The 24,782-nt window shown below is 51.9% G+C and overlaps 1 long non-coding RNA gene and 2 pseudogenes across 1 annotated transcript; 1 reads left to right on the top strand and 2 right to left on the bottom strand.

Moving 5' to 3' along the window:
* Positions 1-10,656: 10,656 nt before the first annotated feature.
* LOC115849999 (serine/arginine-rich splicing factor 3 pseudogene) lies at positions 10,657-14,174 on the bottom strand (annotated as a pseudogene).
* An 8-nt stretch (positions 14,175-14,182) lies between these two features.
* LOC132598299 (thimet oligopeptidase-like) lies at positions 14,183-15,469 on the top strand (annotated as a pseudogene).
* Positions 15,470-15,584: 115 nt separating this feature from the next.
* LOC132593362 (uncharacterized) lies at positions 15,585-24,706 on the bottom strand. Its single transcript, XR_009558751.1, has 14 exons — positions 24,162-24,706; positions 23,941-23,996; positions 23,595-23,726; positions 23,022-23,155; positions 22,449-22,579; positions 21,303-22,013; positions 20,165-20,860; positions 19,596-19,735; positions 17,793-19,155; positions 17,220-17,359; positions 16,975-17,051; positions 16,649-16,788; positions 16,378-16,478; positions 15,585-16,214 (listed from the first exon to the last, which is right to left on the bottom strand). It is a non-coding gene; the product is annotated as an uncharacterized lncRNA (long non-coding RNA).
* Positions 24,707-24,782: the final 76 nt, after the last annotated feature.

Here is a 24,782-nt window from a genome sequence, read left to right as displayed (position 1 = left end):
GAGGCTACTTCACCCACGGAAAGTCATCAAATGGTTAACCTGCCTTCCACCTGAGCTCAGATTAGGCAGGACTCACACTAGCAGAGGTCAGATCAGAAAATGTTTTCTGAGTCACGGGGAGGGACGGCTCACTCAGCCGCCCACTTCAGCTACTACTCACTGTGGAGTGAAAGGTGTGACTGCTCAGCGGGCATTCATCAGAGACTCGTGGGCTCTCAGGAGGAAGCCAGAAGCAGGCGGGGACAGTCACGCTGGGGCCACTCCATGCCCACAGCCTCAGTGAGTCACGGAAGGGAAGGACCATTGCACACCCTCACTGGCTCCTGCCCTGCCATCAGGCAGCCGAAGATACCACCTGCTTCCTCCTGAGCTGAGACCCAGTTTTCCCACCAAGAGAAGGACCATCCTGCTTTAGAAATGCCACCGTGAGCTATAAGTAGATATCTGGGAACTCTCAGTCACAGAAGGAACAGAACTCGCCCTGCACCTCACCCTCCTATTTGTCAATTGCGCAAAAGCCCATCTTGGAGGCTGGACATTTCTGCGTACAGGCGGTTGTGGCTGTTTGCACTTCCTCCTGCAGGTGCTCCCTCCTCAGAGAAGCCACCCACACCTCCCCCAGGGCAAATCTGGCAGCCCCACTCTCTGGGACCTCAGCTGATCCCTTATACGGGCCACTACACCTCAGCTGAACTTCTGTGTTTATAGATCACCTATAAGTTTTGAGAATAAGTTTTGAGAATAGAAGTTTTGAGAATAAGAATACTGTCACCCTCAGAATGGGAGAAAATATTTGCAAACAAATCAATGGACAAAGGATTAATCTCCAAAATATATAAACAGCTCATGCAGCTCAATACTAAAGAAACAAACAACCCAATCCAAAAATGGACAGATGACTTAAATAGACATTTCTCCAAAGAAGACATACAGATGGCCAAGAAGCACGTGAAAAGCTGCTCAACATCACTAATTATTAGAGAAATGCAAATCAAAACTACAAAGAGGTATCACCTCACACCAGTTAGAACGGGGATCATCAGAAAATCTACAAACAACAAATGTTGGAGAGGATGTGGAGAAAAGGGAACCCTCTTGCACTGTTGGTGGGAATGTAAATTGATACAGCCACTATGGAGAACAGTATGGAGGTTCCTTAAAAAACTAAAAATAGAATTACCATATGATCCAGCAGTCCCACTACTGGGCATATGCCCAGAGAAAACCATAATTCAAAAAGACACATGCACCCCAGTGTTCACTGCAGCACTATTTACAATAGCCAGGTCATGGAAGCAACCTAAATGCCCATCGACAGACGAATAGATAAAGAAATTGTGGTACATATATACAGTGGAATATTACTCAGCCATAAAAAGGAACGAAATTGAGTCATTTGTTGAGACGTGGATGGATCTAGAGACTGTCATACACAGTGAGGTAAGTCAGAAAGAGAAAAAGAAATATTGTATATTAATGCATGTATGTGGAATTTAGAAAAATGGTACAGATGAACCGGTTTGCAGGGCAGAAGTTGAGACACAGATGTAGAGAAAAAATGTATGGACACCAAGGGGGGAAAGCCACAGGGGGGGGGTGGGGATGGTGGTGTGCTGAACTGGGCGAGTCGGATTGACATGTATACGCTGATGTGTATAAAACTGATGACTAATAAGAATGAGCTGTATAAAAAAATAAATTAAATAAAATGCAAAAATCAAAAAAAAGAATACTGTCTACTGTCCTCCGCGCCCCCTGGAACACTCACTCTAAATATCCAGGAGGTGCTTGAAGAATGAATGAATCAATGAACAAACAAGCTCACTCATTTCAAACGTGTGGTCACATGAGTAATCTGACCTTCTAAGAAGTTAAGCTTCTGGAAAGAGCCCATTTTCTTAATGTATTCAACATCGAGTCATCACAAAATATGAACTCTTATAAAGTACTGTCCCCTCACTTCCCATGAGAAAGCAAAATTCCTCAGCAGGGAAATGGGAGGATAGCAGACATTACCCGCAAAGCTTTAGGAAGGCTGCGGCTCACTGAGCACTTCACTAGGGCCCCTGACCACCTGCCTGGTAGTAGGACAGACACACCAGGAATGGCTGCTGACTGGCAGAAAGAGCGCCCGGCCAGGCAGGCAGCACACCCCGCACCCTGCCAAGCAAGGTCTGGCCAGCAAGGGAAAGACGCTCTCTCCACTTCAGAATGGCCCACCACTAGAAAGCCAGGTCCTGCCAGGGCCTGGACACACGAGGCCTTCCTTACAAGGGTTACAAATCTGTGGCCTTGCTCTGCCTTGAATAAAAGACAGAGACGGGGACAACGTGACCATCTCCAGATGAACTTTCAACTTCGTTTCAAGTGCTTGGGTGCTGGGTCACAGTGCATTTCTAAACTCTTCCAATACTCAAAAATACCAATTTCTAAGATGCAGAAGGGTTGTTAAACATACACTTAGCACAGATCCCAGTCCCACTCCTGAGTATTTTCTCAAGTGAGGTAAAAACCCAAGTTCACATGGAAACCTGCCCTGGGGTGTTTACAGCAGCTTTATTCCTGATCTCCTCAAAACTGGAAACATCCCACAAGTCCTGCCACCCGCAGGCGAATGGACAAATGCATCATGGAATACAACACAGCCAGAAAAAGGAATGGCTTCTCATACCCGCAACAACAGGGATGATGGACTTCCCTGGTGGTCCAGTGGCTAAGACTCCATGCTCCCAATGCAGGGGGCCCGGGGTCCATCCCTGCTCAGGGAACTAGATCCCACATGCTGCAACTAAAACATACTGCACGTGCCAATGAAGATCCCATGTGCCGCAACTAAGACCCAGCACAGCCAAGTAAATAACTAACTAAATCAATATTTAAAACAACAACAACAACAAAACAAACCCGGGATGAATCTCACATAGATTTTGCTGAGCCAAAGCAGCCAGAATCGAAAAGCTACATGCTGTTGTTCCATTCATCTGGCTTTCTGGAAAAGCTAAAACCTTAGGGACAGAGAGATTAGTGGCCAAGAGGCTAGAGGTGCGCTGATGCCAAAGGGCAGCAAATGGGATGACAGGATTGCTCTGCCGCCTGACGGCAATCATCTGTCAAAACTCCTACAACTGTGCACTACAAGTGAACTATGCTTCACGGCTACTAAGGATAAACAAATTATTACATTTTGAAAAATGCACCGGCCAGCCAACTGGTGCATGACAAGTGCAGTAAGAGGGGCGGGGAGGCGAGGCAAGTGGATCAGCTGGAGTTCTGAAGGTTCTCCCCACTTTCAGTTTCCCTCCCCTGGGATGTCTCCCCGCCCTGCCCACTGCTCAGGCCGCCCACCCGGGCCACCCGGAGTTACCCAACCGGAAAAGCCAGAGCCCAGGCTCAGCCGCGCCTCCGGGCACAGGAAGGGCAAAAATAGAAAGCGCCAGTGCGCGGTGGCGGGCTGGAAACCCTCGGACCTCAGGTAACTGCGGAGAACCGGGGCCCGGGAGTCAACATCGGCTCCCAGGCGGTCCCAGCGTCCCGACCCCGACCCCGGCCGCGACACACTTTCCACAAACTGACACACACGGAGCCCGCGCGAGGGCCGGGTCGCCTGGAGGCCGGTCCCCCGCAAGCCGAGCACACGAAAGGGCGCCCCAAAGGCGCCGGCCCAAGGCGCCCGCTGCGCTTTCCCTCCGGAAGGTGGGCTGCGGGGCCCAAGCATAAACCCTGAGACAAGGAGCACGCGCACCACGCCGCCACGGGGGACAAGAGGCTGGCGTCCACCTAGCCGGACACCCTGTATTTCTGGAATCACTGGACGCCTGTGTAAATTTCCGTCTGGCATGTCATTTTCCAAAGACCACTCAAGATCAGGGGACAGAACGCCTCCTCTCCAAGTGTCCTGCCAGCCCACCCACTCAAGATCAGAGGGACAAAATGCCTAACTAAAACAAAACAAAACAGAAACAAAAAAACTGGAGTGAGAGAGGAAAGGGTGCCCTGAAAAATAAAAAAAGAACTAAGCACGTTGACAGCGCTAAGAATAAACTTCCAGGAAAAAGAAACCCTACATGTCAGATCCTAAAATACAGAAGGGCAAGCCCGCCGGCATTCCAGGCCTGGGGGCATCAGGGTCCCCAGCCCTGCAGAGCCAACCACAGACCGGCTCGGGCGCCCCTCGGAAGCGTGGGGTCCCCACGGCCGAGTCTCCGCCCCTGGCCGGCGCCAGCTCTCCTCTGCCCACTCTGCACGCGGGGGCTGGAAACTGCTGCGGAGAACCACGGCGGGGCGGGAAGGGGGGGATCCAAAGAGGGTCTGGCGACTCGAGTCGCTCCGTTTCTTGGTGGGCTCAGCGCGCGCCTTGGGAGAAGAGGGGTGGGGGTCCAGGAGGAGGGGACGGGCGGGACTTACGTAAACCAGCAGTGGCCACCGGTAGACGGCGGGCTCGGCCCCCACGAACGACTCCAGCCTCAGCTCCATCTTCTCCCGGATGTCTTCGCGCGCGGCCCCCCGCACCGTGCTAGTCTGGCGGTTTGGGGAGGGGCGCGGCGCCGCCGGCGGGGGCGGGGCAGACAGGCAGGCGGGAGGCTGAGGGGAGGGGGCCTGGCCTGGGCCTCAGCTGCCGCCGCCGCGCTCCCGTCGGTCCCCGGCTCCCTCTTTGTGGTCACAGGCCTGGGGCCTCAAGCGCTGCTGTGAACTCGGGCCGGCATGAGGCGAGCACAATGAGCCGGGGGCCGGGCTGAACCACTCGCGGCACGCGCGGTTCGCCCCGTGGAATCGTACACTCTCACGCACGCACGCATGTATGCAAGTCTTTGGCTGCCCCCGGCCACCCCCACCGGCCCGAAGTGGGGACCTGGGGAGACCCCTCGGGGCCTGGGGTGGCGGGTTCGACTCCCAACCTTGACGTACAGTGACACACACCCTTCCCCCTAATAATAAGACTATAATTCCTCATTAAATATGACAGCTGGAATCCCGGCTTCTGTTCACAAAAATGCTGTGTATTTAGCCTATGCTAGGCACCAGACCACAGACGCTCAGTACTGGCAAAAAAGGAAATGCCCTGCCCTCATAGCACTGCCATTTTAATTGGAATAGTAGTGACAATGGTCAAGGGAGAAAATAAAGTGTCATCATCGTCACGGGGATGGTTAATCTCATGTGCGCACTGCGTGGGGTCCTGGTAACCACAAACAATATTCCAGATGTGGCCAGGAAGGTATTTTTCAGAAGAGATTAACACTGAATTTGGTTCACTTTGCATAAAGGAGATTGTCAATGCCGCGACATGGGTGGGCCTCATCCATCAGTTGAAGGACTGGAGAGAAAAATGAGGTTCCCTAGAAAGAGGGAACTGTTCCTCCAATGGCCTTGGGACATCAGCTCTTCCCTGTGTCTCCTGCCCAGAGTCCTGCCCTGACTTGCCTGCCTCATGGTCACATGAGTCAACTCCTTAAAACAAAATTATATATGTAAAAATATTGAATATATACAAACCTATTAATTTGTATATGTGTGTATACATATTACATATATGTATACACATATGTTTATATGCGTTTGTAGTATATGTGTAAGTTTGTAGCGTTTGTAGTATATGTGTAAGTACTATATACAGTATACATACAAGCCTATATATTTGTGTGTATATATTGTATACATGTATGTATGTGTATATAAATAGTATACATATTATAAACGTGAACATGCTGTATATATACACACACCCATATATTGATATATGGGTGTGTATATATACAGTATATGTACACTGTATGTATGTATGTATACAGTGTATATTTATATATAGGTGTGTATATATGTTGTATACCTGTATGTGTATATGTTGTATAGGTATTATATGTATATATGTATATACTATATATATACACACTTGCATATGTATTTATATGTGTATGTACATGCACATATTCACATATAGGTGTGTATGTGTACATTGCATATATGTATGTGTATATATCATATATATGATATGTGTCTGTATATATATGACGAATTTATATATACAGTACATATATTTTTTATGGTACATGCTTTTATATGTAGGTTTATATGTGTGTCTATATGTATGTACGTGTATGTATTGCATATATTATATGTGTATGTATTATACTGTATATATACACATCTAAATATCTTTGTATGTGTGTATATATGTATGATATAGACGTACCTAGGTGTGTATATTGCATATGTTATACGTATGTGTACATACTATGTGTACATACGAACTATGCATTTCATATGTGTGTATGTATAGTGTATATGTATGTGTCTATTGTATATATTATGTGTATATGTGTGTATACATACTGTATATATACAAACCATGCATTTTATATATATGTGTGTATATGTGTATGTGTGTATTGTATATACTATATGTGTATATGTCTGTATGCATAGTGCATATATACACAGCTGTATATTTTTGTATGCGTGTACATATGTACGTGTGTGTGTATATACACACACACTCTATGGATTCTGTTTGTCTGGAGAATGCTCACTGATACGGACACTTATAACAATTGAGCACCTGCTCTTTGCCAGCCAGGGAGCCAAACTCTTGTCCTTTCTGTGTCTCCCTTAAGTGTCACAAGTCCCGGGAGGGAAGGTGATGCCACTCCTACCAGTTGAGGTGCCTCAGGGTCAGAGAGGTGCACAGGGTGGGGGGCTGGAAACTGGTGGAGCCCAGGTGGAGTTGTAGCAGCAGTACAGCCTAGCAGTCCCACTTCCCTGGGTGCTTCTCACAAAGATGCTGAGGGAGAGATGGGGTCTGAAGGAGGGGATGAGGAAGCTTCTGTGGGTCCACAAGCCCAGACCAAGGCTGACTCGTCAAGGGTGTTAGAGGTCAGGACTGTGGTTACCCTGGGGGTGGGGTTACACAGAGACATTCCCATTCTGAAAATGTATCCATTCTGCTCGTTTGTATGTTTACCACCCTCCCCCAAATCTTTTAAAAACGGATTCTCTTGGTTTCTGGGAGCACACAACAGGAAGTTGTGTGTGAGGGGGTGTGATCCAGGGGGCAGGGAGGATAAACCCCCCACTCATAGGGCCAGGAGTGGCTCAGCTTTGTGAGCTAAGGATGGCCTGCGAGGTCCCAGAGAGAAGGGTCCCTGCTCCATCCCTTCTCCGTGCACCCCATTCCCAGCCTGAGAAGTCCAGAGCCCCCCCACCCAACCACACACACCAGGGAGGAGAGCCAGTCACCCTGGCTCCCAGGCTCTGGCTCCAAGGCTCCCGGCACTAGGAGCTATTTTCAGCTTTCTTGCCCTAGGACACAGCCAGAGCTATTGTCTCCGGAAACTCTCTGTCTGTCTCTCACCCACCCACCATCCCTCCCTCCCTCATCCACCTCTTCCCCTCCGGCTCCAGCTGTCCTGCCCACCACCCTGCATTTCTACACAGGATGGCTCACAGACAGCTGCTCCCTGTGCCCACCCGCCACCATTCGATGGATGTCAAAGCAAGCCCTGGGGACTTCCCTGGAGGTCCAGCAATTAAAACTCCAAGCTTCCACTGCAAGGGGTGTGGGTTCGATCCCTGGTCAGGGAAATAAGATCCCGCATGCTGCCTGGCACGGCCAAAGAAATAAGTGAATAAAAAATAAAGTTATAGTGATGAAACAACCCTAGTGGTGCAGGGATGGGACGTACAGCTCTATGGTAGAGAATAAAGGTCCAGAAACAGATATATGAGAACTTGATATGACAGAAAGTGGGGAAATTAAGGAGTTTTCAATAAATGACATTAGGACAATTGCATATCCATGTGGGAAAAAGTAAATTAGAAAAAAAGAAAAAAGCAAGCCCTGGTCAGGTGTGACCTTGGGCCCAGGGCCACTGGCACACGTTGTCATGTGGGATGTTCTTCCTTAGACTCCTCCCTCCCTCCTGTGTCACTGTCACTTCCTCCAGAACCTTCCTGGACTCCCCTACACAAGCCCGGGTTGTGCCCTCACCTGCCCACCCTGGATAACCGGAATTCCGATCCCAGCCCACCCTTCCCTGCCAGGTAAAGAACTGCCTGGTCAATAAGACCGTAGAGGTCCTTGGCCATTGTTATTGCAGTTAGAATTGTTACTGTGTTTACATAGGGTGACCAACATCTGCCCCCAGTTTGCCCAGGACTGCTCAGGTTTGAGCGCTGGAACTGTGGGGAAACCCTCATTTCCGGGGAACCCCAGCAGGCTGGTCAGCCTATTTAGGACAGATCTTTCACTTGATATCCCAACCACTGAGAGCCAGAAAGGGAATCTCCCCCTCCTTCCATGGTAACCTTCATTCATTCATCCACTCATCCCTTTATTCAACTCCTTTATTCAGCAAGTATTTATGAAGTGTCTACTACACAGCAGACACTCTTCTAGGTGCTGGGGACAGTAAACTGAGAAGGTGTGATTTATTACATGGGGATGATGTCTCGGAGACCACTGCAGGGCAGGGGAGGTGGGAGAGGGAAGGGGCAGTTCTAAATGCAGGCTCTGACGGGATTAGGGCAGACCTTGCCCTAAGCCAGGTTGGTTGCTTCAACACAGCTGTCCTCACCCAGGGCCATCCTATCCCTGCTTCACCCAGTTCTTCGGTAATGTCTGGGGAAAATCTGTGGTTGTCACACCTGGGGGGGAGGGGCCCCTGGAATCAAATGGGTGGGGCCAGGGATGCTGCTGGACCCCACACAGTGCCCAGGAGGGGCCCCCAGCAGAGGATAACCCACCCCAAATAACCCCGTGCCATGCCGTGGGGGAGACCCTGCACTAATATTATTCAGACCCGCTGATGCCCCTAGATTCCTGCACAGGCAGGGACTCTAACCGGGTCACCTCTGTATCCCGAGGTGACCTAGAGTGGGGCAGCCAGGAGGGCTGAGTATTGGGAATGAAATAACAAATCTCTGTGCCCACTCTCCCTGCCGCACCCCAGGGTCGATGACCTCTATCTCCTCCCTGTGCAGGTAGCTTTTCCCTGAGCCATTTCTTCTTGTCAAGGTCCCTGTTGCAGGTTGGGTTCCCCAAAGATGACGTTGAGAGCAAGGACTGGAGTGCAGGTGGTTGATGTGAGATGTGCAGAGAACAGATACAGCTGCCATAGGGTCCCGCAATTCCACTCCTGGGCATAGATCCGGAGGAAACTCTAATTCAAAAATATACATACACCACTGGGATTTCCCTGATGGTCTAGTGGTTAAGACTCTGTGCTTCCAGTGCAGGGAGCATGGGTTCCATTTCTGGCCAGGGAACTAAGATCCCACATGCTGTGTGACAAAAAAATAAAGAAAGAAAGAGAGAAAGAAAGAAAGAAAAAGAAAGAAAGAAGAAAGAAAAAAGAAAGAAAGAAAGAAAGAAAGAAAAGATACATGCACCCCAATGTTCATTGCAGCAGTATTTATAATAGACAAGATGTGGAAGCTACCTAAATATCGACTGATGGATGAATGGATAAAGAAGATGTGGTACATATATACAATGGAATATTATTCAGCCATAAAAAGAATGAAATAATGCTATTTGCAGCAACGTCGTGGATGGACCTAGAGATTATCATACTAAGTGAAGTAAGTCAGAAGAGAAAGAGAAATATATGATCTCACTTATATGTGAAATCTAAAATATGACACAAATGAACTTGTCTACGAAATAAAAACAGACTCACAGACATAGAGAACAGACTTGTGGTTGCCAAGGGGGAGAAAGAGTGAGGGAGGGTTGGATTGGGAGTTTGGGGTTAGCAGACACAAACTATTAAATATAGGATGGATAAACTACAAGGTCCTACTGTCTAGCACAGGGGACTATATTCAATATCCTGTGATAAGCCATAATGGAAAAGAAAAAGTTTTATTTATAGGTTCCATCCCTAACTGAGCTGGCCCATCCCCTCCCATGGCTCTAAGTGCAGCCCGAGGCTGCAGACTTCCCACCATGTTCTTCAGCTCCAGAGCAAGCCACCTGCAAATCAGCCGCATCTTCCCAGGGGCTGGCAACTCTCCTTTGCTACTGATTCCAAGACAAATCCAGATAGCACAAATGTGACCATGAAAACAAACTCAGGCATGTTCAAATCAGGGAAATAACATTCTTATCTCTGTTTAGTAGTCGCTTAATTTTAGAATAGCTTAGAGTTACAAAAAAGTTGCAAAGATCTGTACAGAGTGCCATGGACCCCCGACCCAGTACCCCTATTTCCAACACGTTAGTACGACATGTTTATCCAACTAAGGAACCTAGATGGATACATTATTATTAACTAAAGTCCACACTTTATTAGAATTTCCCTAGTTTTCCCCTAACATCCTTTTTCTGTCCCAGTCTCCTCTGGGCTGTGACATTTCTCAGACGTCCCTGGGCTTTGATACCTTGAAAGTTTTGAAGAGGACTGGTCAGGTATTTTGTCCCTCAATTTGTTTTTCTGTTGGTTTTCTGATGTTTTTCTTATGGTTGGTCTGGAGTTATGGGGTTTGGGGCGGAAGATCTAGACAGAGATAAAAATGCCATTCTCCTCAGGTCACATCAAGGATACACACCATCAATGGGACTTGTGACAAACAATTTTACCCTTGATCACCTGGCCAGTATTGTCTTTTTTTTTTTTTTTTTTTTGCTGTGTTGGGTCTTCGTTGCTGCACACGGGCTTTCTCTAGTTGCAGTGAGCAGGGACTCCTCTTCATTGCGGGTACATGCTTCTCATTACGGTCACTTCTTTTGTTTCAGAGCACGGGCTCTAGATGTGCGGGTTTCTGTAGTTGTGGCATGGGGGCTTAGTAGTTGTGGCTCCCAGGATCTAGAGCGCAGGCTCAGTAGTTGTGGCCCATGGGCTTAGTTGAGCTGCAGCACATGGGATCTTCCCGGACCAGGGCTCGAACCCGTGTCCCCTGCATTGGCAGGTGGATCCTTTTTTTCTTTTTCTTTTTTCCTTTTGGAACCAAAACTTTAATCCCAAGGATTCTCACAAAACATATTACAAATGACAGCATGAAAAAAAAATTGCACAGTAACTCAAAGTTCAGCTCTACAATATACTCTTAATATGGCAGGACATTGGTATCTTGATAATCTCAACTTCCAAAAAACATTACAAAGAGTTATGTATTCATGTACAGCAACCACAGAGGGGACTTATGACCTAACTCAAAGGTAAACTAACTTCCTTGAAACTTCTTAGATTCTAAACTCACTGGACAACCTCTTGTCCAGTGTGAAGACTAGTGGAATTCTTAAACCTCTAATCTAGGGTAAGGGTGCGGCTTTCATTTCTACCTGCTGGCTTGTGTTCACAGCACCTTTTAAAGACTGCTTGCTTAACTACAGCTGCATACCATATCCCAGCTACAGAAAGTCTTTTCAACGTTTGCCAGTGTTGTTTCCATAATAATAAACATCACACTTTAGGTGGGCAGGAGTTAGAGTTTTATTATCAGTCTAGGCAACACCAAAAATTCAAAGCAAATTCAATTTTGCTTAAGGGAACATTGTAAAGTAACAATTCTTCATATTACATGCCTCATATGACCCATTTCAAACCATAGAGAATGACACCTTTATGTGTCACTGTCCCAAGAGACAAACAAATTTGAACAGCTAAAACATTTAAAAAGTGCATCAAGCTTCAGAAGTCTCAAACAAAACTTGAATTTTCTGTACATACTCCTGTCAAATGAAGTTATTTCCTGTGCACCACTCCTCTTGCAAAGTGGTCTTCTACTTCCTTTCATTTGACCTGGATCAGCTAGGAGACATAGAGAAAGATCGGGACGGCTTGTGATTTCTCTCCTGGGACAGTGATCTCTCTCTTCTCCTATATCTAGAAAGGGACCTGCTCCAGCTGCAGGAGAAGCTTCACCATCTTGGAGATCTGTGACAAGGGGGAGGACTCCTCCTCCAATAATCATCTTGAGGGCAACGAGCCCAAGAAGGAGGTGGCCACGATTTCGACTTCTCTTTTCCCCATTCGACAGGTCCACTCTTACTCGGCAGCCACAGAGTGTTCTCCCGTCTAGTTCTCAGACAGCATCCACTGCATCTCGGGGATCTTCATTTTCAACAAGAGCGAAGCCGGGAGGGTTTTTAGCAACCCACACACTTTGGAGTGGTCCATAATAGCCTAAAGCTCGTTCGAATTCAGTCTTGTTACCACTGTTTCCAGGATTCCCTACATAAACGTTACAATCCAACGGACAGGAATCCTGATGCAAGACCCTCGTGGCTCCTGGGTTTCATGGGCCACAGGGTGATCCCGGGCCTCTAGAATCTGGCAGCTGAATCTGCTCGCACAAGCTGTCCTGTGGGGATTCTTTTCCCCCTATGTGCCCAGCCCAGGGCCCTGCTGTCTAGGCCCGACCTCCAGGGTGACAGGGTGAACCCCAGGTCCCTGGAGCAAACACACAGAGCCCTGGTGACCGGGCTAATGGGGCTGGGGCGGCAGGTGGACATGTGTGGCAACCCTGGTGGTGTTTGGCCCCATCTGCAGTTCCAGTTCCAGCTGAGAAAGAGCCTCGCTGTGTTATTTTCTCCTGGTTGTGTAAGGATCCCTGGTGTCATTTGACAGAAATGTAGATGGTGTGTTCTTTCTCTCTTTTCTCCTTGCTTCCTCTCGTCCCTCTCTCCCTCCCTCTCTCCCTCTCTCTCCCCTTCCTCTCCCTCCTCCCTCTCCCCCTCCCTCTCTGCAGAGGGAAGGAGGTGTAGGGAGGAGGGAGAGAGAGCAGGAGAGGGAGAGAGGGATAGAGGGAGTGAAAGACGTCTCTCCCTCCCTCCCTCTATCCCTCTCTCTCTCCCCCCTCTCCCTCTCCTGCTCTCTCTCTCTCTCCCTCTACTTCCTTCCCCCTCTGGAGAGGGAAGGAGGTGGAGGGAGAGGGAGAGCGGAATATGGAAACAGGGACAGGGAGAGAGGAAGGGAGAGAAGGAGAGGGAGAGAGGGAGGAGGAAAGGGGGAGAGGGAGAGGGGGAGGGATAGAGGGAGAGAGAGAGAGGGACAGGGAAAGAGGGACAGAGAGAGAGGGAGGGAGAGAGGCAGAGGGAGAGATGGAGGGAGAGGGAGAGTGAGAGGCAGCGAGGTAGAGGGAGGGAGGGAGAGAGGTAGAAGTGCTGAGGAGGGGGGTTCCCTACCCCTCCCACTCCCATCCTGTCCCCACTGCTTTCTCTTTTTTCTACTTCAACAAACTCCAGGCGCCTTTTAGATCAGCCCTGAAGTCAACGTTGATGCTTGGACAGCCTGACCTCCCCGCTGACTTCCAGCCCAGGACCACCACTGGGAGATGAAGTCTGCAGGGCCCTGGGCAGCGGGCTGCACAGGCACCTCTTCTGATGCCCAATCTCTCCTCGTTTATGAGGCAGCCGCCAACTCCCCTCCCTGACTCCCCAAGATTTGAGGCCTTTTTAATATGTGTCAATAATGCCATGAGCTACTATTTAACTTTTCCATGAGGACCCATCTCCCAAAATGCAGTGGTTTTCAGCCTTGGCTGCACTAGAGAACCCCCAGGGAAGGGAGAGACGTCTCTCCCTCCCTCTCTCTCCCTCTCCCTCTGTACTTCTGTCTACCTCTCTCCCTCACCCTCTCCCTCTGGGGTGATGCCCAATGAGCTCAGAATCGCAGATGACCCCCCATCCCCTCTCTGTGGCTTGCATGGGGGATGCGCCTTCTCACTGTGGCCTGGGCACAGCCTTGACATTCAGACATCGGGTCCTGCATGGACACTTGTGCTTGTTGCATACCACATGTGGCTGCAGTCTGTGCTTCTGTAGATGGGGGCTGTGCATGAGCCCTTCACCTTCCCCACAGACAACACTGGTGGTCGCTCGGCCTCGCGGGTGATGCAGGGGGCATGGGGGACAGTCCTGTGTCCCCACCTTCTTGGGCTACAGACAGGCCACACTGGTTCTGTGGTGACTGGGGGCTCCCAGGAGAAACCCCCGCAGACCGGAGAGGTGGCCCCAGAGAAGGTGTCGTACGCCTGGGGCCGGGCCTCATTAGCAAGCCATGGGCCACCTGCAGCAACAGGCGTCTCACCGTCCAGGCGCTGGGTGTTCGGGCGCCGTGGGGATGAGCTGCTGTCTGCACGGCAGCCGTGTTTGCCTTGTTGAGTCCGGGGAGGCCCCTTGGTGGCTCCTGGAGATCCTGGCCACATTTCTTCCTGCCCTTGTCCTTAGAGCCCATCACGGTTCATGCCATTTCTGGTTCCAAAAGGACCTGTGTTAATAAAGACCATGTGTTAGGACAGCACCAATGTGTCTAGAAATCCGGGCCAGGAGGAGGAGGGAGGGGGATTGGCTGTGCCTGCCAATGGCCTGAGAGCCCTGCCCACCTGCAGAGACCTGGCCCGGGGCCCGCGGGGAGGGCATGGCCCATGGTCCCCAGCACCTTCCATCTCTGGGTTCCAGGAGAACTGCGTGATCCTCAGGGAGCTGGTGAGGCTGCAGGCCCAGAAGTCCCGCCTGCTGGGGTTCCGCACACATGCTGACTCTGTGCTGGAGATGAACTTGGACAAGACCAGGCAGGTGGTGGCCACTGTCCTAGGTAACCCCGCCTCCCCCTGAGTTCCAGTGGGGACGGGGTCAGGCGGACCTTGACTGGACGTGGTGCTGCCTGAGACCCCACTATGTCAGCCCTTGGGGGTCAGCTTCCTGGACCCTTCATTCTGCCTCGAGGGGCACGGGAATGGGGGCGGCTGGGGGCCACCCCAGGGACGTAGCCGAGCCTCTCCCTTCCACCCGCAGGTGAGCTGGCCAAGAAGCTGAAGCCCCTTGGGGAGCAGGAGCGGCCGTGATCCTGGAGCTAAAGAAGGCTGAGTGCCAGAGGTGGGGCCTGCACTTTGACGGCCCCATCAACACCTTGATCCTGCATTACTACATGAACCAGGGAGAGGAGACGCGCTACCATGTGGACCAGTACCTGCTTAATGAGTCCTTCCCTATGCAGTTGGTCAAGCATGGGCTGCCGGGCATCTCCCAGGAGATGCTGGGGCTGACCTTTGACCTGGAAGAGGGCACCAACATGTGTCACGAAGACATGAGGCTCTACATGGTCCGGGATGTGGCCTCAAGCAAGGTCGTCCATCGGCAAGTTCTACCTGGACTTCTATCCTCGGTGCCTGCATGGGGGAACCTGTTGGCCGTGGGCTGGGGCTCCTCTGTGGAAGCGGAGCCTCACCTGCATCCCTCCCCAGGGAGGGGAAGTCCAGGCACGCGGCCTGCTTCAGCCTGCAGCCGGGCTGCCTGCAGCACGATGGGAGCTGTCAGTTTGCCATTGCGGCCATGGTGGCCAACTTCACCAAGGCTACGCACAACCTGCCTTCCCTGCTGCAGCATGATAAGCGGGAGACCTACTTCCATGACTTCAGGCACGTGATGCATCAGCTCCGCTCCCAGGTGCAGGGCTGCAGGCAGGGGGCAGGGAGGTCCCAGGTGCACGTGGTCCTCAGGCAGTCCCTCGCCATGGGATTTTTTCCCTGACATCACCCCACACATGGTGACGCCCTCGGTGTCAGTTTCCATCATCAAACCCCAGGCACTGGGTGCAAAAACAAAGGATATGGATGCCTTCGAGGCTCTAAAGGCTAGAAGACACAGACCAAGGAGTCAGGGCTGGTTCCCTGCATATTAAATACACGTACGCAAGAGTTGCCTTTAAAAAACACAAAAGAAAAGAAAAGAACGTGACCGCAAATCTGCGGACAGCTGATTATGAGAACAGAGGGAAGGCTCTGGTGCCGGGGGCGCAGTGCCCTGTGAGACTCTGGGGCTGCTGCCCGTCTCCGTGGAGGCTCAGCAAGTCCCAGTGACTTCACCACATGGAGGACGCCAGCTGAGCATCTGGGCCCAGGACCCACTGCACATTCAGTCTTCCTGCAGTCAGCCCTTCGTCCTAAGTGCGATGCTCTCACAGGCTGCACCGGGCAGCAAGGGGATAGTTTACTGAGTTGTGCATCCATCACTACTGCCGTGCTTTGGACCACTTCCATCACCCCCAAAATGTCACTCACACACATAGCTATCACTCCGCCCCCTCGTCAGCCCCTGAGAACAAGGAACCCACTCTGTGACTCTGTGGATCTACCTGCTCTGGACGTTTCTCCTCAGTGGGGTCACACCCTGTGCATCCTTCTGTGCCTGACTTCTCTCGCTGAACATCGTGCTCTCAGGGTGCATCCACGTGACAGCGAGTGTCAGGGATTCACCCCCTTGCGTGGCTGAGGGACTGAAAAAACAAAAAGGAAAACAAAGGAAAGTTGAATGCACCTCTGGTGACAGCCGGTGATGAGAAACAGAGGTGAGGCTCTGGGGCCGGGGGCACCATGCCCTGTGAGGCCCTGGGGTTGGTGCCAGTCTCCGTGGAGGCTCAGCAAGTCCCACTAACTTACCCAAGTTGGGGGCTGCCAGCTAAGTGTCTGGGCCCAGGATCCACTGCTCGTTCAGTCTTCCTAAGGTCAGCCCTTCGTCCTGAGAGCAATGCTCGCAGAGGCTGCAATGTGAAGCATGGGGACAGTTTACTGAGCTGTGCAGCTGTCACTACTGCCGTGCTTTGGACCACTGCAATCAACCCCAAAATGTCCCTCATGCCCTTAGCTATCACTCCGTCCCCTCGCCAGCTCCTGACAACCAGGAACTGACTCTCTGACTATGTGGATCTACCTGTTCTGGACATTTCTCCTCAGTGGTGTCACACCCTGTGTGTCCTTCTGTGTCTGAATTCTCTCACTGAGCATCGTGTTTTCAGAGTGCATCCACATGGCAGCGAGTGTCAGGGGTTCACCACTTTGTGTGCTGAGGGACTGAGAAAAGAAAAAAGAAAAGAAAGGAACGTTGCAAGAAGTCTGGTGACAGCTGGTGATGAGAACCAGAGGGAAGGCTCTGGGCCCGGGAGCGCCGTGACCTGTGAGGCCCTGGGGCTGCTTCCAGGCTCCATGGAGGCTCAGGAATTCCCAGTTACTTCCCCAAGTAGGGGACAGGCAACTTACCATCTGGGCCCAGGACCCACTGCTCATTCAGTCTTCCTGCGGTCAGCCCTTCGTACTGAGAGCGATGCTCTCACAGGCTGCAACAGTGAGCATGGGGACAGTTTAGTGAGCTGTGTAGCCGTCCCTACTGCCGTGCTTTGGACCACTTCCATCACACCAAAAATGTCCCTCACAATCTAAGCTACCACTCCTTCACCTCGCCACACCCTGAAAAGCAGGAACCCACTCTGACTATGTGGATATACTTGTTCTGGACGTTTCTCCTCAGTGGTGTCACACCATGTGTGTCCTTCTGTGTCTGACTTCTCTCACTGAGCATCGTGCTCTCAGGGTGCATGCACAAGGCAGCAAGTGTCAGGACTTCACCGCTTTGCATGCAGAGGGACTGAGAAAAGAAAAAGAAAAGAAAGGAACATTGCATGCAAGTCTGGTAAGAGCTGGTGATTACAACCAGAGGGAAGGTTATAGGGGTGGGGGCTCCATGCCCTGTGAGGCCTTGGGGCTGCTGCCAATCTCCGTGGAGGCTCGGAAACTCCCAGTCACTTCCCTAAGTGGGGGACCGCCAATGGAGCGTCTCCACCCAGGACCCACTGTTCGTTCAGTCTTCCTGCAGTCAGCCCTTCGTCCTAAGTGCGATGCTCTCACAGGCTGCACCAGGCAGCAAGGGGATAGTTTACTGAGCTGTGCATCCATCACTACTGCCGTGCTTTGGACCACTTCCATCACCCCCAAAATGTCACTCACACACATAGCTATCACTCCGCCCCCTCGTCAGCCCCTGAGAACAAGGAACCCACTCTGTGACTCTGTGGATCTACCTGTTCTGAATGTTTCTCCTCAGTGAGGTCACACCCTGTGTGTCCTTCTTTGTCTGACTTCTCTCCTGTAGTGTAGAGATCTCAGGGGGCATCCATGTGACAGTGAGTGTCACGGCTTCAATCCTTTGCATGCTGAGAGATGGAAAAAAGATAAAAGAAAAGAATGGAACATTGCATGAAAGTCTGGTGACAGCTGGTGATGAGAATCAGATGCAAGGCTCTGGGGCGCCGTGCCCTCTGAGGCCCTGGGGCTGCTGCAAGTCTCCGTGGAAGCTCAGCAACTCCCAGTCAGTACTCCAAGTACGGGGGCCGCCAACTGAGTGTCTGGGTCCAGGACCCACCGCTCGTTCTGTCTTCCTGCAGTCAGCCCTTCGTCCTGAGAGTGATGTTCTCACAGGCTACAACGGGGAGCATGTGGACAGTTTACTGAGCTGTTCAGCCGTCCCTACTGCCATGCTTTGAACCACTTCCATCACCCGAAAAATGTCCCTCATCCACTTAGCTATCACTCCGTCCCCTCCTCAGCCCCTGATAACCAGGAACCTAATCTCTGACTCTGTGAATCTGCCTGTTCTGGACGTTTCTCCTCAGTGGTGTCACACCCTGTATGTCCTTCGGTGTCTGACTTCTTTTGCTGAGCATCGTGTCCTCAGGGTGCATCCACATGGCAGCGAGTGTCACGTATTCACCCCTTTGCATGCTGAGGGACTGAGAAAAGAAAAAAGAAAAGAAAGGAATATTGCATGCAAGTCTGTTGACAGCCATTGATGAGAACCAGAGGGAAGGCTCTGGGGCCAGGGGTGCTGTGCCCTGTGAGTCCCTGGGGCTGATGCCAGTCACCGTGGAGGCTCAGGAACTCCCAGTGACTTCCGCTTGTGGGGGGTGCCAGCTGAGCGTCTGGGCACAGGACACACTGTTGTTCAGTCTTCCTGCGGTCAGCCGTTCGTCCTGAGAGCAATGCTCTCACAGGCTGCACAGGAGCACGGGGGACAGTTTAGTAAGCTGTGTAGCCGTCACTACTGCCATGTTCTGGACCATTTCCATCACCGCACCCTTCAGGCTAAAATGGGGAGCATGGGGACAGTTTACAGAGCTGTGCAGCCGTCCCTACTTCCGTGCTTTGGACCACCTCCATCAACCCAAAATTGTCCCTCACGCCCTTACCAATCACTCCGTCCCTCACCAGCCCCTGACAACCAGGAACCCACTCTCTGACTATGTGGATCTAGCTGTTCTGGACGTTTCTCCTCAGTGCGGTCACACCCTGTGTGTCCTTCTGTGTCTGACTTCTCTCGCTGAGCATCATGTTCTCAGGGTGCATCCACATGGCAGCGAGTGTCAGGGCTTCACCGCTTTGTGTGGCCTAGTGACGTAAAGAAGAGAAGATAAAAGCAAGGAACATTGAATGCAAATCTGGTCACAGCTGGTGATGAGAAACAGAGGGGAGGCCCTGGGGCCCGGGGCGCTGTTCCCTGTGTGGCCCTGGGGCTGCTGTCATTCTCTGTGGAGGCTCAGTAACTCCCAGTCACTACCCCAAGTGGGGGGCCGCCAAATGAGCATCTTTGCCAAGGACCCACTGCTCGTTCAGTCTTCCTGCGGTCAGCACTTAGTCCTGCTGGCTATGCTCTCACAGGATGCACCAGAGCACAGGGGACAGTTTACTAAGCTGTGAAGCCATCACTACTGCCATTTGTTGGATCATTTCCGTCACCTGAAAAATGTCCCTCACGCCCTTTGCTATCACTCCGTCTCCTAGGCAGCCCGTGACAAACAGGGAGTTACTCTCTGCATCTGTGGATCTACCTGTTCTGGACGTTTCTCCTCAGCGGTGTCACACCCTTTGTGTCCCTCTGTGTCTGACTTCTCTCACTGTGCATCGTGTTCTCATGGTGCATCCACATGGCAGCGAGTGTCAGGGCTTCACCGCTTTGCATGCTGAGGGACTGAGAAAAAAAAAGAAAGGAAAGGAAAATTGCATGCAACTCTGGTGACAGCCCGTGATGAGAACAAGAGGGAAAGCTCTGGGTCAGGGGTGCCATGCCCTGTGAGGCACTGGGGCTGCTGCCAGTCTCCGTGGAGGCTCAGCAACTCCCAGTCACTTCCCAAAGTGGGGGTCGCCAACTGAGCCTCTGGCCCAAGACCCAATGCACGTTCAGTCTTTCTGTGGTCAGCCCTCTGTCCTAAGAGCAATGATCTCACAGGTGGCACCACGGAGCATGAAGACAGTTTACTGAGCTGTGCAGCCATCACTAGTGCCGTGTTTTGAACCACTTCCGTCACCCAAAAAATGTCCCTCAAACACTTAGCTATCACTCCGCAACCTTGTCAGCCCCTGACAACTAGGACCTCACTCTCTGACTCTGTGGATATACCTGTTCTGGAAGTATCTCCTCAGTGGGGTCATATCCTGTGTGTCCTTCTTTGTCTGGTTTCTCTCACACAGTGTAGTGGTCTCAGGGTGCATCCACGTGGCAGCGACTGCCAGGCTTCACCTGTTTGTGTGGCCTAGTGAAGTAAAGAAGACAAGAGAAAAGAAAGGATCATAACATGTAGGTATGGTGACAGCTGGTGATGAGAAACAGAGGGGAGGCTCTGGGGCCAAGGGCACCATGACTTGTGAGGCCCTGGGGCTGCTGACAGTGTCTGTGGAGGCTCAGGAAATCCAAGTGACTTCTTCACGTTCGGGGTACCAGCTCACTGTCTGGGGCCAGGACCCACTGCTCGTTCAGTCTTCCTGCGATCAGCCCTTTGCCCTGAGAGCGATGCTCTCACAGCCTGCACAGGATCATGGGGGAGTTTAGTTAGCTGTGAATCTACCACTACTGCCATGTTTTGCACTATTTCCGTCACCCCAAAAATGTCCCTCACACCCTAAGCTATCACTCTGTCCACTCGGCAGCCCGTCAACCAGGGACTTCCTCTCTGATTCCGTGGATCTACCTGTGCTTGACGTTTCACCTCAGTGGGGTCAGACCCTGTATGTCCTGTGCCTGACTTCTCCCGCTGAGCATCGTGTCCTCAGGGTGCATCCAGGTGGCAGTGAGTGTCAGGGATTCACCCTTTGTGTGCTGATGGACGGAAAAAAGATAAAAGAAAAGAATGGAACATTTCATGTAAGTCTGGTGACAGCTGGTGATGAGAACCAGAGGGAAGGCTCTGGGGCAGGGGGCGCCATGCCCTGTGAGGCCCTGGGGCTGCTGCGAGATTCTGTGGAGGCTCAGCAACTCCCAGTCACTACCCCATGTGGGAAGCCATCAACTGAGAGACTGGGCCCAGGACCCACTGCTCATTCAGTCTTCCTGCAGTCAGCCCTTCGTTCTGAGAGTGATGTTCTCACAGGCTACAACGGGGAACATATGCACAGTTTACTAAGCTGTGCAGCCCTCACTACTGCCGTGTTTCGAACCACTTCCGTCACCCAAAAAATGTCCCTCACGCCCTTATCAATCACTCCATCCCCTCGCCAGCCTCTGACATCCAGGAACCCAATCTCTGACTCTGTGGATCTACCTGTTCTGGACGTTTCTCCTCAGTGGGGTCACACCCTGTGTGTCCTTCTGTGTCTGACTTCTCTTGCTGAGCATCATGTTCTCAGGATTCATCCATGTGGCAGCGCGTGTCAGCGTTTCACACCTTTGCATGCAGAGGGAATGAGAAAAGAGAAAAGAAAAGGAAGGAATATTGCATGCAAGTATGGTAACAGCCAGTGATGAGAACCAGAGGGAAGGCTCTGGGACTGGTGGCACCGTGACCTGTGAGGGCCTGGGGCAGCTGCCAGTCTCCGTGGAGGATCAGCAACTCCCAGTCACTTCCCCAAGTGGGGGGCCGCCAACTGATTGTCTGCGCCCAGGACCCACTGCTCGTTCAGTCTTCCTTCAGTCAGCCCTTTGTACTGAGAGAGGTGTTCTCACAGGCTACAATGGGGAGCAAGGGGACAGTTTACTGAGCTGTTAAGCCGTCCCTACTGCCATGCTTTGGACCACTTCCATCACCCCAAAAATGTCCCTCATGCCATTACCTGTCACTCCGTCACCTTGCGAGACTCTGACAACCAGGAACCCACTCTCAGACTATGTGGATCTACCTGTTCTGGACGTTTCTCTTCAGTGGGGTCAGACGCAGGGTGTCCTTCTGTGTCTGAGTTGTCTCACCGACCATCGTGTCAGCGTGCATCCACGTGGCGTCGAGTGTCAGGGGTTCACCTCTTTGCATGCAGAAGGACTGATAAAAGAAAAAAAAGAAAAGACAGGAACATTGCGTGCAAGTCTGCTGACAACTGGTGATGAGAATCCGAGGGAAGCCACTGTGACTGGGGGCGCCAGGCCCTGTGAGGCCCTGGGGTTGCTGCCAGTCTCCTTGGAGGCTCACCAACTCCCAGTCACTACCCCAAGTGGGGGGCCGCCAAATGGGCGTCTTTGCCAGGGACCCACTGCTCGTTCAGTCTTCCTGTGGTCAGCCCTTCGTCCTGAGAGCAATGCTCTCACGGGCCGCATGGGAGCACGGGAGACAGTTTACTAAGCTGTGAAGCCATCACAACTGCCACTTGTTCGACCATTTCCGTCACCCCAAAAATATCCCTCACGCCCTTGGCTATTAATCCGTCTCCTCGGCAGCCCCTGACAACCAGGGACTTACTCTCTGCCTCTGTGGATCTACCTTTTCTGGACGTTTCTCCTCAGTGGTGTCACACCCTGTGTGTCCTTCTGTGTCTGACTTGTCTCACCAACCATCGTGTCCTCAGGGTGCATTCAGGTGGCAGTGAGTGTCAGGGGTTCACCCTTTTCATGCTGAGGAAAGGAAAAAAGATAAAAGAAAAGAACGGAACATTGCATGTAAGTCTGGTGACAGCTGGTGATGAGAACCAGAGGGAAGGCTCTGGGGCAGGGGGCGCCATGCCCCGTGAGGCCCTGGGGCTGCTGCGAGTCTCTGAGGAGGCTCAGCAACTCCCAGTCACTACCCCAAGTGGGGAGCCACCAACTGAGAGTCTGGGCCCAGGACCCACTGCACGTTCAGTCTTCCTGCAGTCAGCCCTTCGTTCTGAGAGCGATGTTCTCACAGGCTACAACGGGAAGCATGGGGACAGTTTACTGAGCTGTGCAGCCCTCCCTACTGCCGTGCTTTGGATCATTTCCATCACGCCCAAAATATCCCTCAGGCCCTTACCAATCACTGCATCCTCTCGCCAGCCCCTGACAACCAGGAACCCACTCTCTGCCTATGTGGATCTACCTGTTCTGGACGTTTCTCCTCAGTGGGGTCACACCCTGTGTGTCCTTCTGTGTCTGACTTCTCTCCCATAGCGTAGAAGTCTCAGGGTGCATCCAAGTGGCAGCGAGTGTCAGGGCTTCACCACTTTGCATGGCCTAGTGACGTAAAGCAGAGAAGATAAAAGAAAAGAACGTTGCATGCAAGTCTGTTGACAGCCGGTGATGAGAAACAGAGGGGAGGCTCTGGGGATGGGTGCACTGTGCTCTGTGAGGTCCTGGGGCTGCTGCCAGTCTCCAGGGAGGCTCAGAAAGCCCCAGTGACTTCCCCACGTGGGGGGTGCCAGCTGAGTGTCTGGGCCCAGGAGCCACTGCTCATTCAGTCTTCGTGTGGTCAGCCCTTCTTCCTGAGAGCGATGCTCTCAAAGGCTGCACCGGTGTGTGGGGGACAGTTTACCAAGCTGTGCAGCCATCACTACTGCCATGTTTTGGACCATTTGCGTCACCCCAAAAATGTCCCTCACGCCCTTAGCTATCACCCCGCCCCCACGGCAGCCCCTGACAACGAGGGACTTACTCTCTGACTCTGTGGATCTACCTGCTCTGTACGTTTCTCCTCAGTGGAGTCAGACCCTGCGTGTCCTTTTGTTTCTGACGGCTCTCGCTGAGCATCGTGTCCTCAGGGTGCATACACGTGGCAGCAAGTGTCAGGGCATCACCCCTTTGCGTGCTGAGGGACAGAGAAAAGATTAAAAAAAAGAATGGAACATTTCATGCGAGTCTGGTGACAGCCGGTGATGACAACCAGTGGGAAGGCCCTTGGGCCGGGTGTGCCATGAACTGTGAGGCCCTGGGGGTGCTGCCAGTCTCTGTGGAGGCTCTGCAAGTACCAGTGACTTCCCCACATGGGCAGCACCAGCTCAAGGTCTGGGCCCAGGACTCACTGCGTGTTCAGTCTTCCTGCAGTCAGCCTTCATCCTGAGAGCGATGCTATCACAGGCTGCAATGGGGAGCATGGGGACAGTTTACTGAGCTGTGCAGCCATCTTTACTGCCGTGCTTTGGATCACTTCTGTCACCCCAAAATGTACCTCACACCCTTAGCTATCACTCCGTCCCCACGGCAGCCCCTGAAAACCAGGAACCCACAGACTATGTGGATCTACCTGTTCTTGACGTTTCTCCTCAGTGGTGTCACACACAGTGTGCCCTTGTGTGTCTGACTTCTCTCACTCAGCATCATGTTCTCAGGGTACATCCACGTGGCAGCGAGTGTCAGGGCTTCACCGCTTTGCATGGCCCAGTGGCGTAAGGAAGAAAAGAGAAAAGAAAGGAACATTGCATGCAAGTCTGCTGACAGCCGATGATGACAATGGGTGCCACGGACGGCTCGGAAGAGGGCAAGGGCATAACCCAAGAGCCCTGGGAGGCGTAGGACAGGTCGCAGCGAGGGAGGTAGAAAGGCATGCGATTCTCCGAAGCAGTCACCGTAACCCAGGTGTAAACTCATAAACGGTAGACGCGGAGCAAGGGCGACACAGATGGCAGGGAGGAGTACGAGGGACACTAGAAAGGAAAACGGTCAGGGCTTCACCAGGGATTGGGTGCATTCCTTTCTCCCTCTAACAGAGGTTATCAGTAACCGGGCTAGTCGCTGGGAATCAAGAGTAAGCAAAACAGGCGTGATCTCTTCTTCCTCACGGACCACGGGGTAAACTTACCTACCTGAAACTGGATGTGAAAGGCGACGACGGCCATAAGCGAGAGGTGCGTGGTGTCACGTGAGC

Source organism: Globicephala melas, chromosome 1 (genome assembly GCF_963455315.2).
Source record: "Globicephala melas chromosome 1, mGloMel1.2, whole genome shotgun sequence".
NCBI lineage: Eukaryota > Metazoa > Chordata > Mammalia > Artiodactyla > Delphinidae > Globicephala > Globicephala melas.
This window is presented reverse-complemented; position numbering and strand designations above follow the sequence as displayed.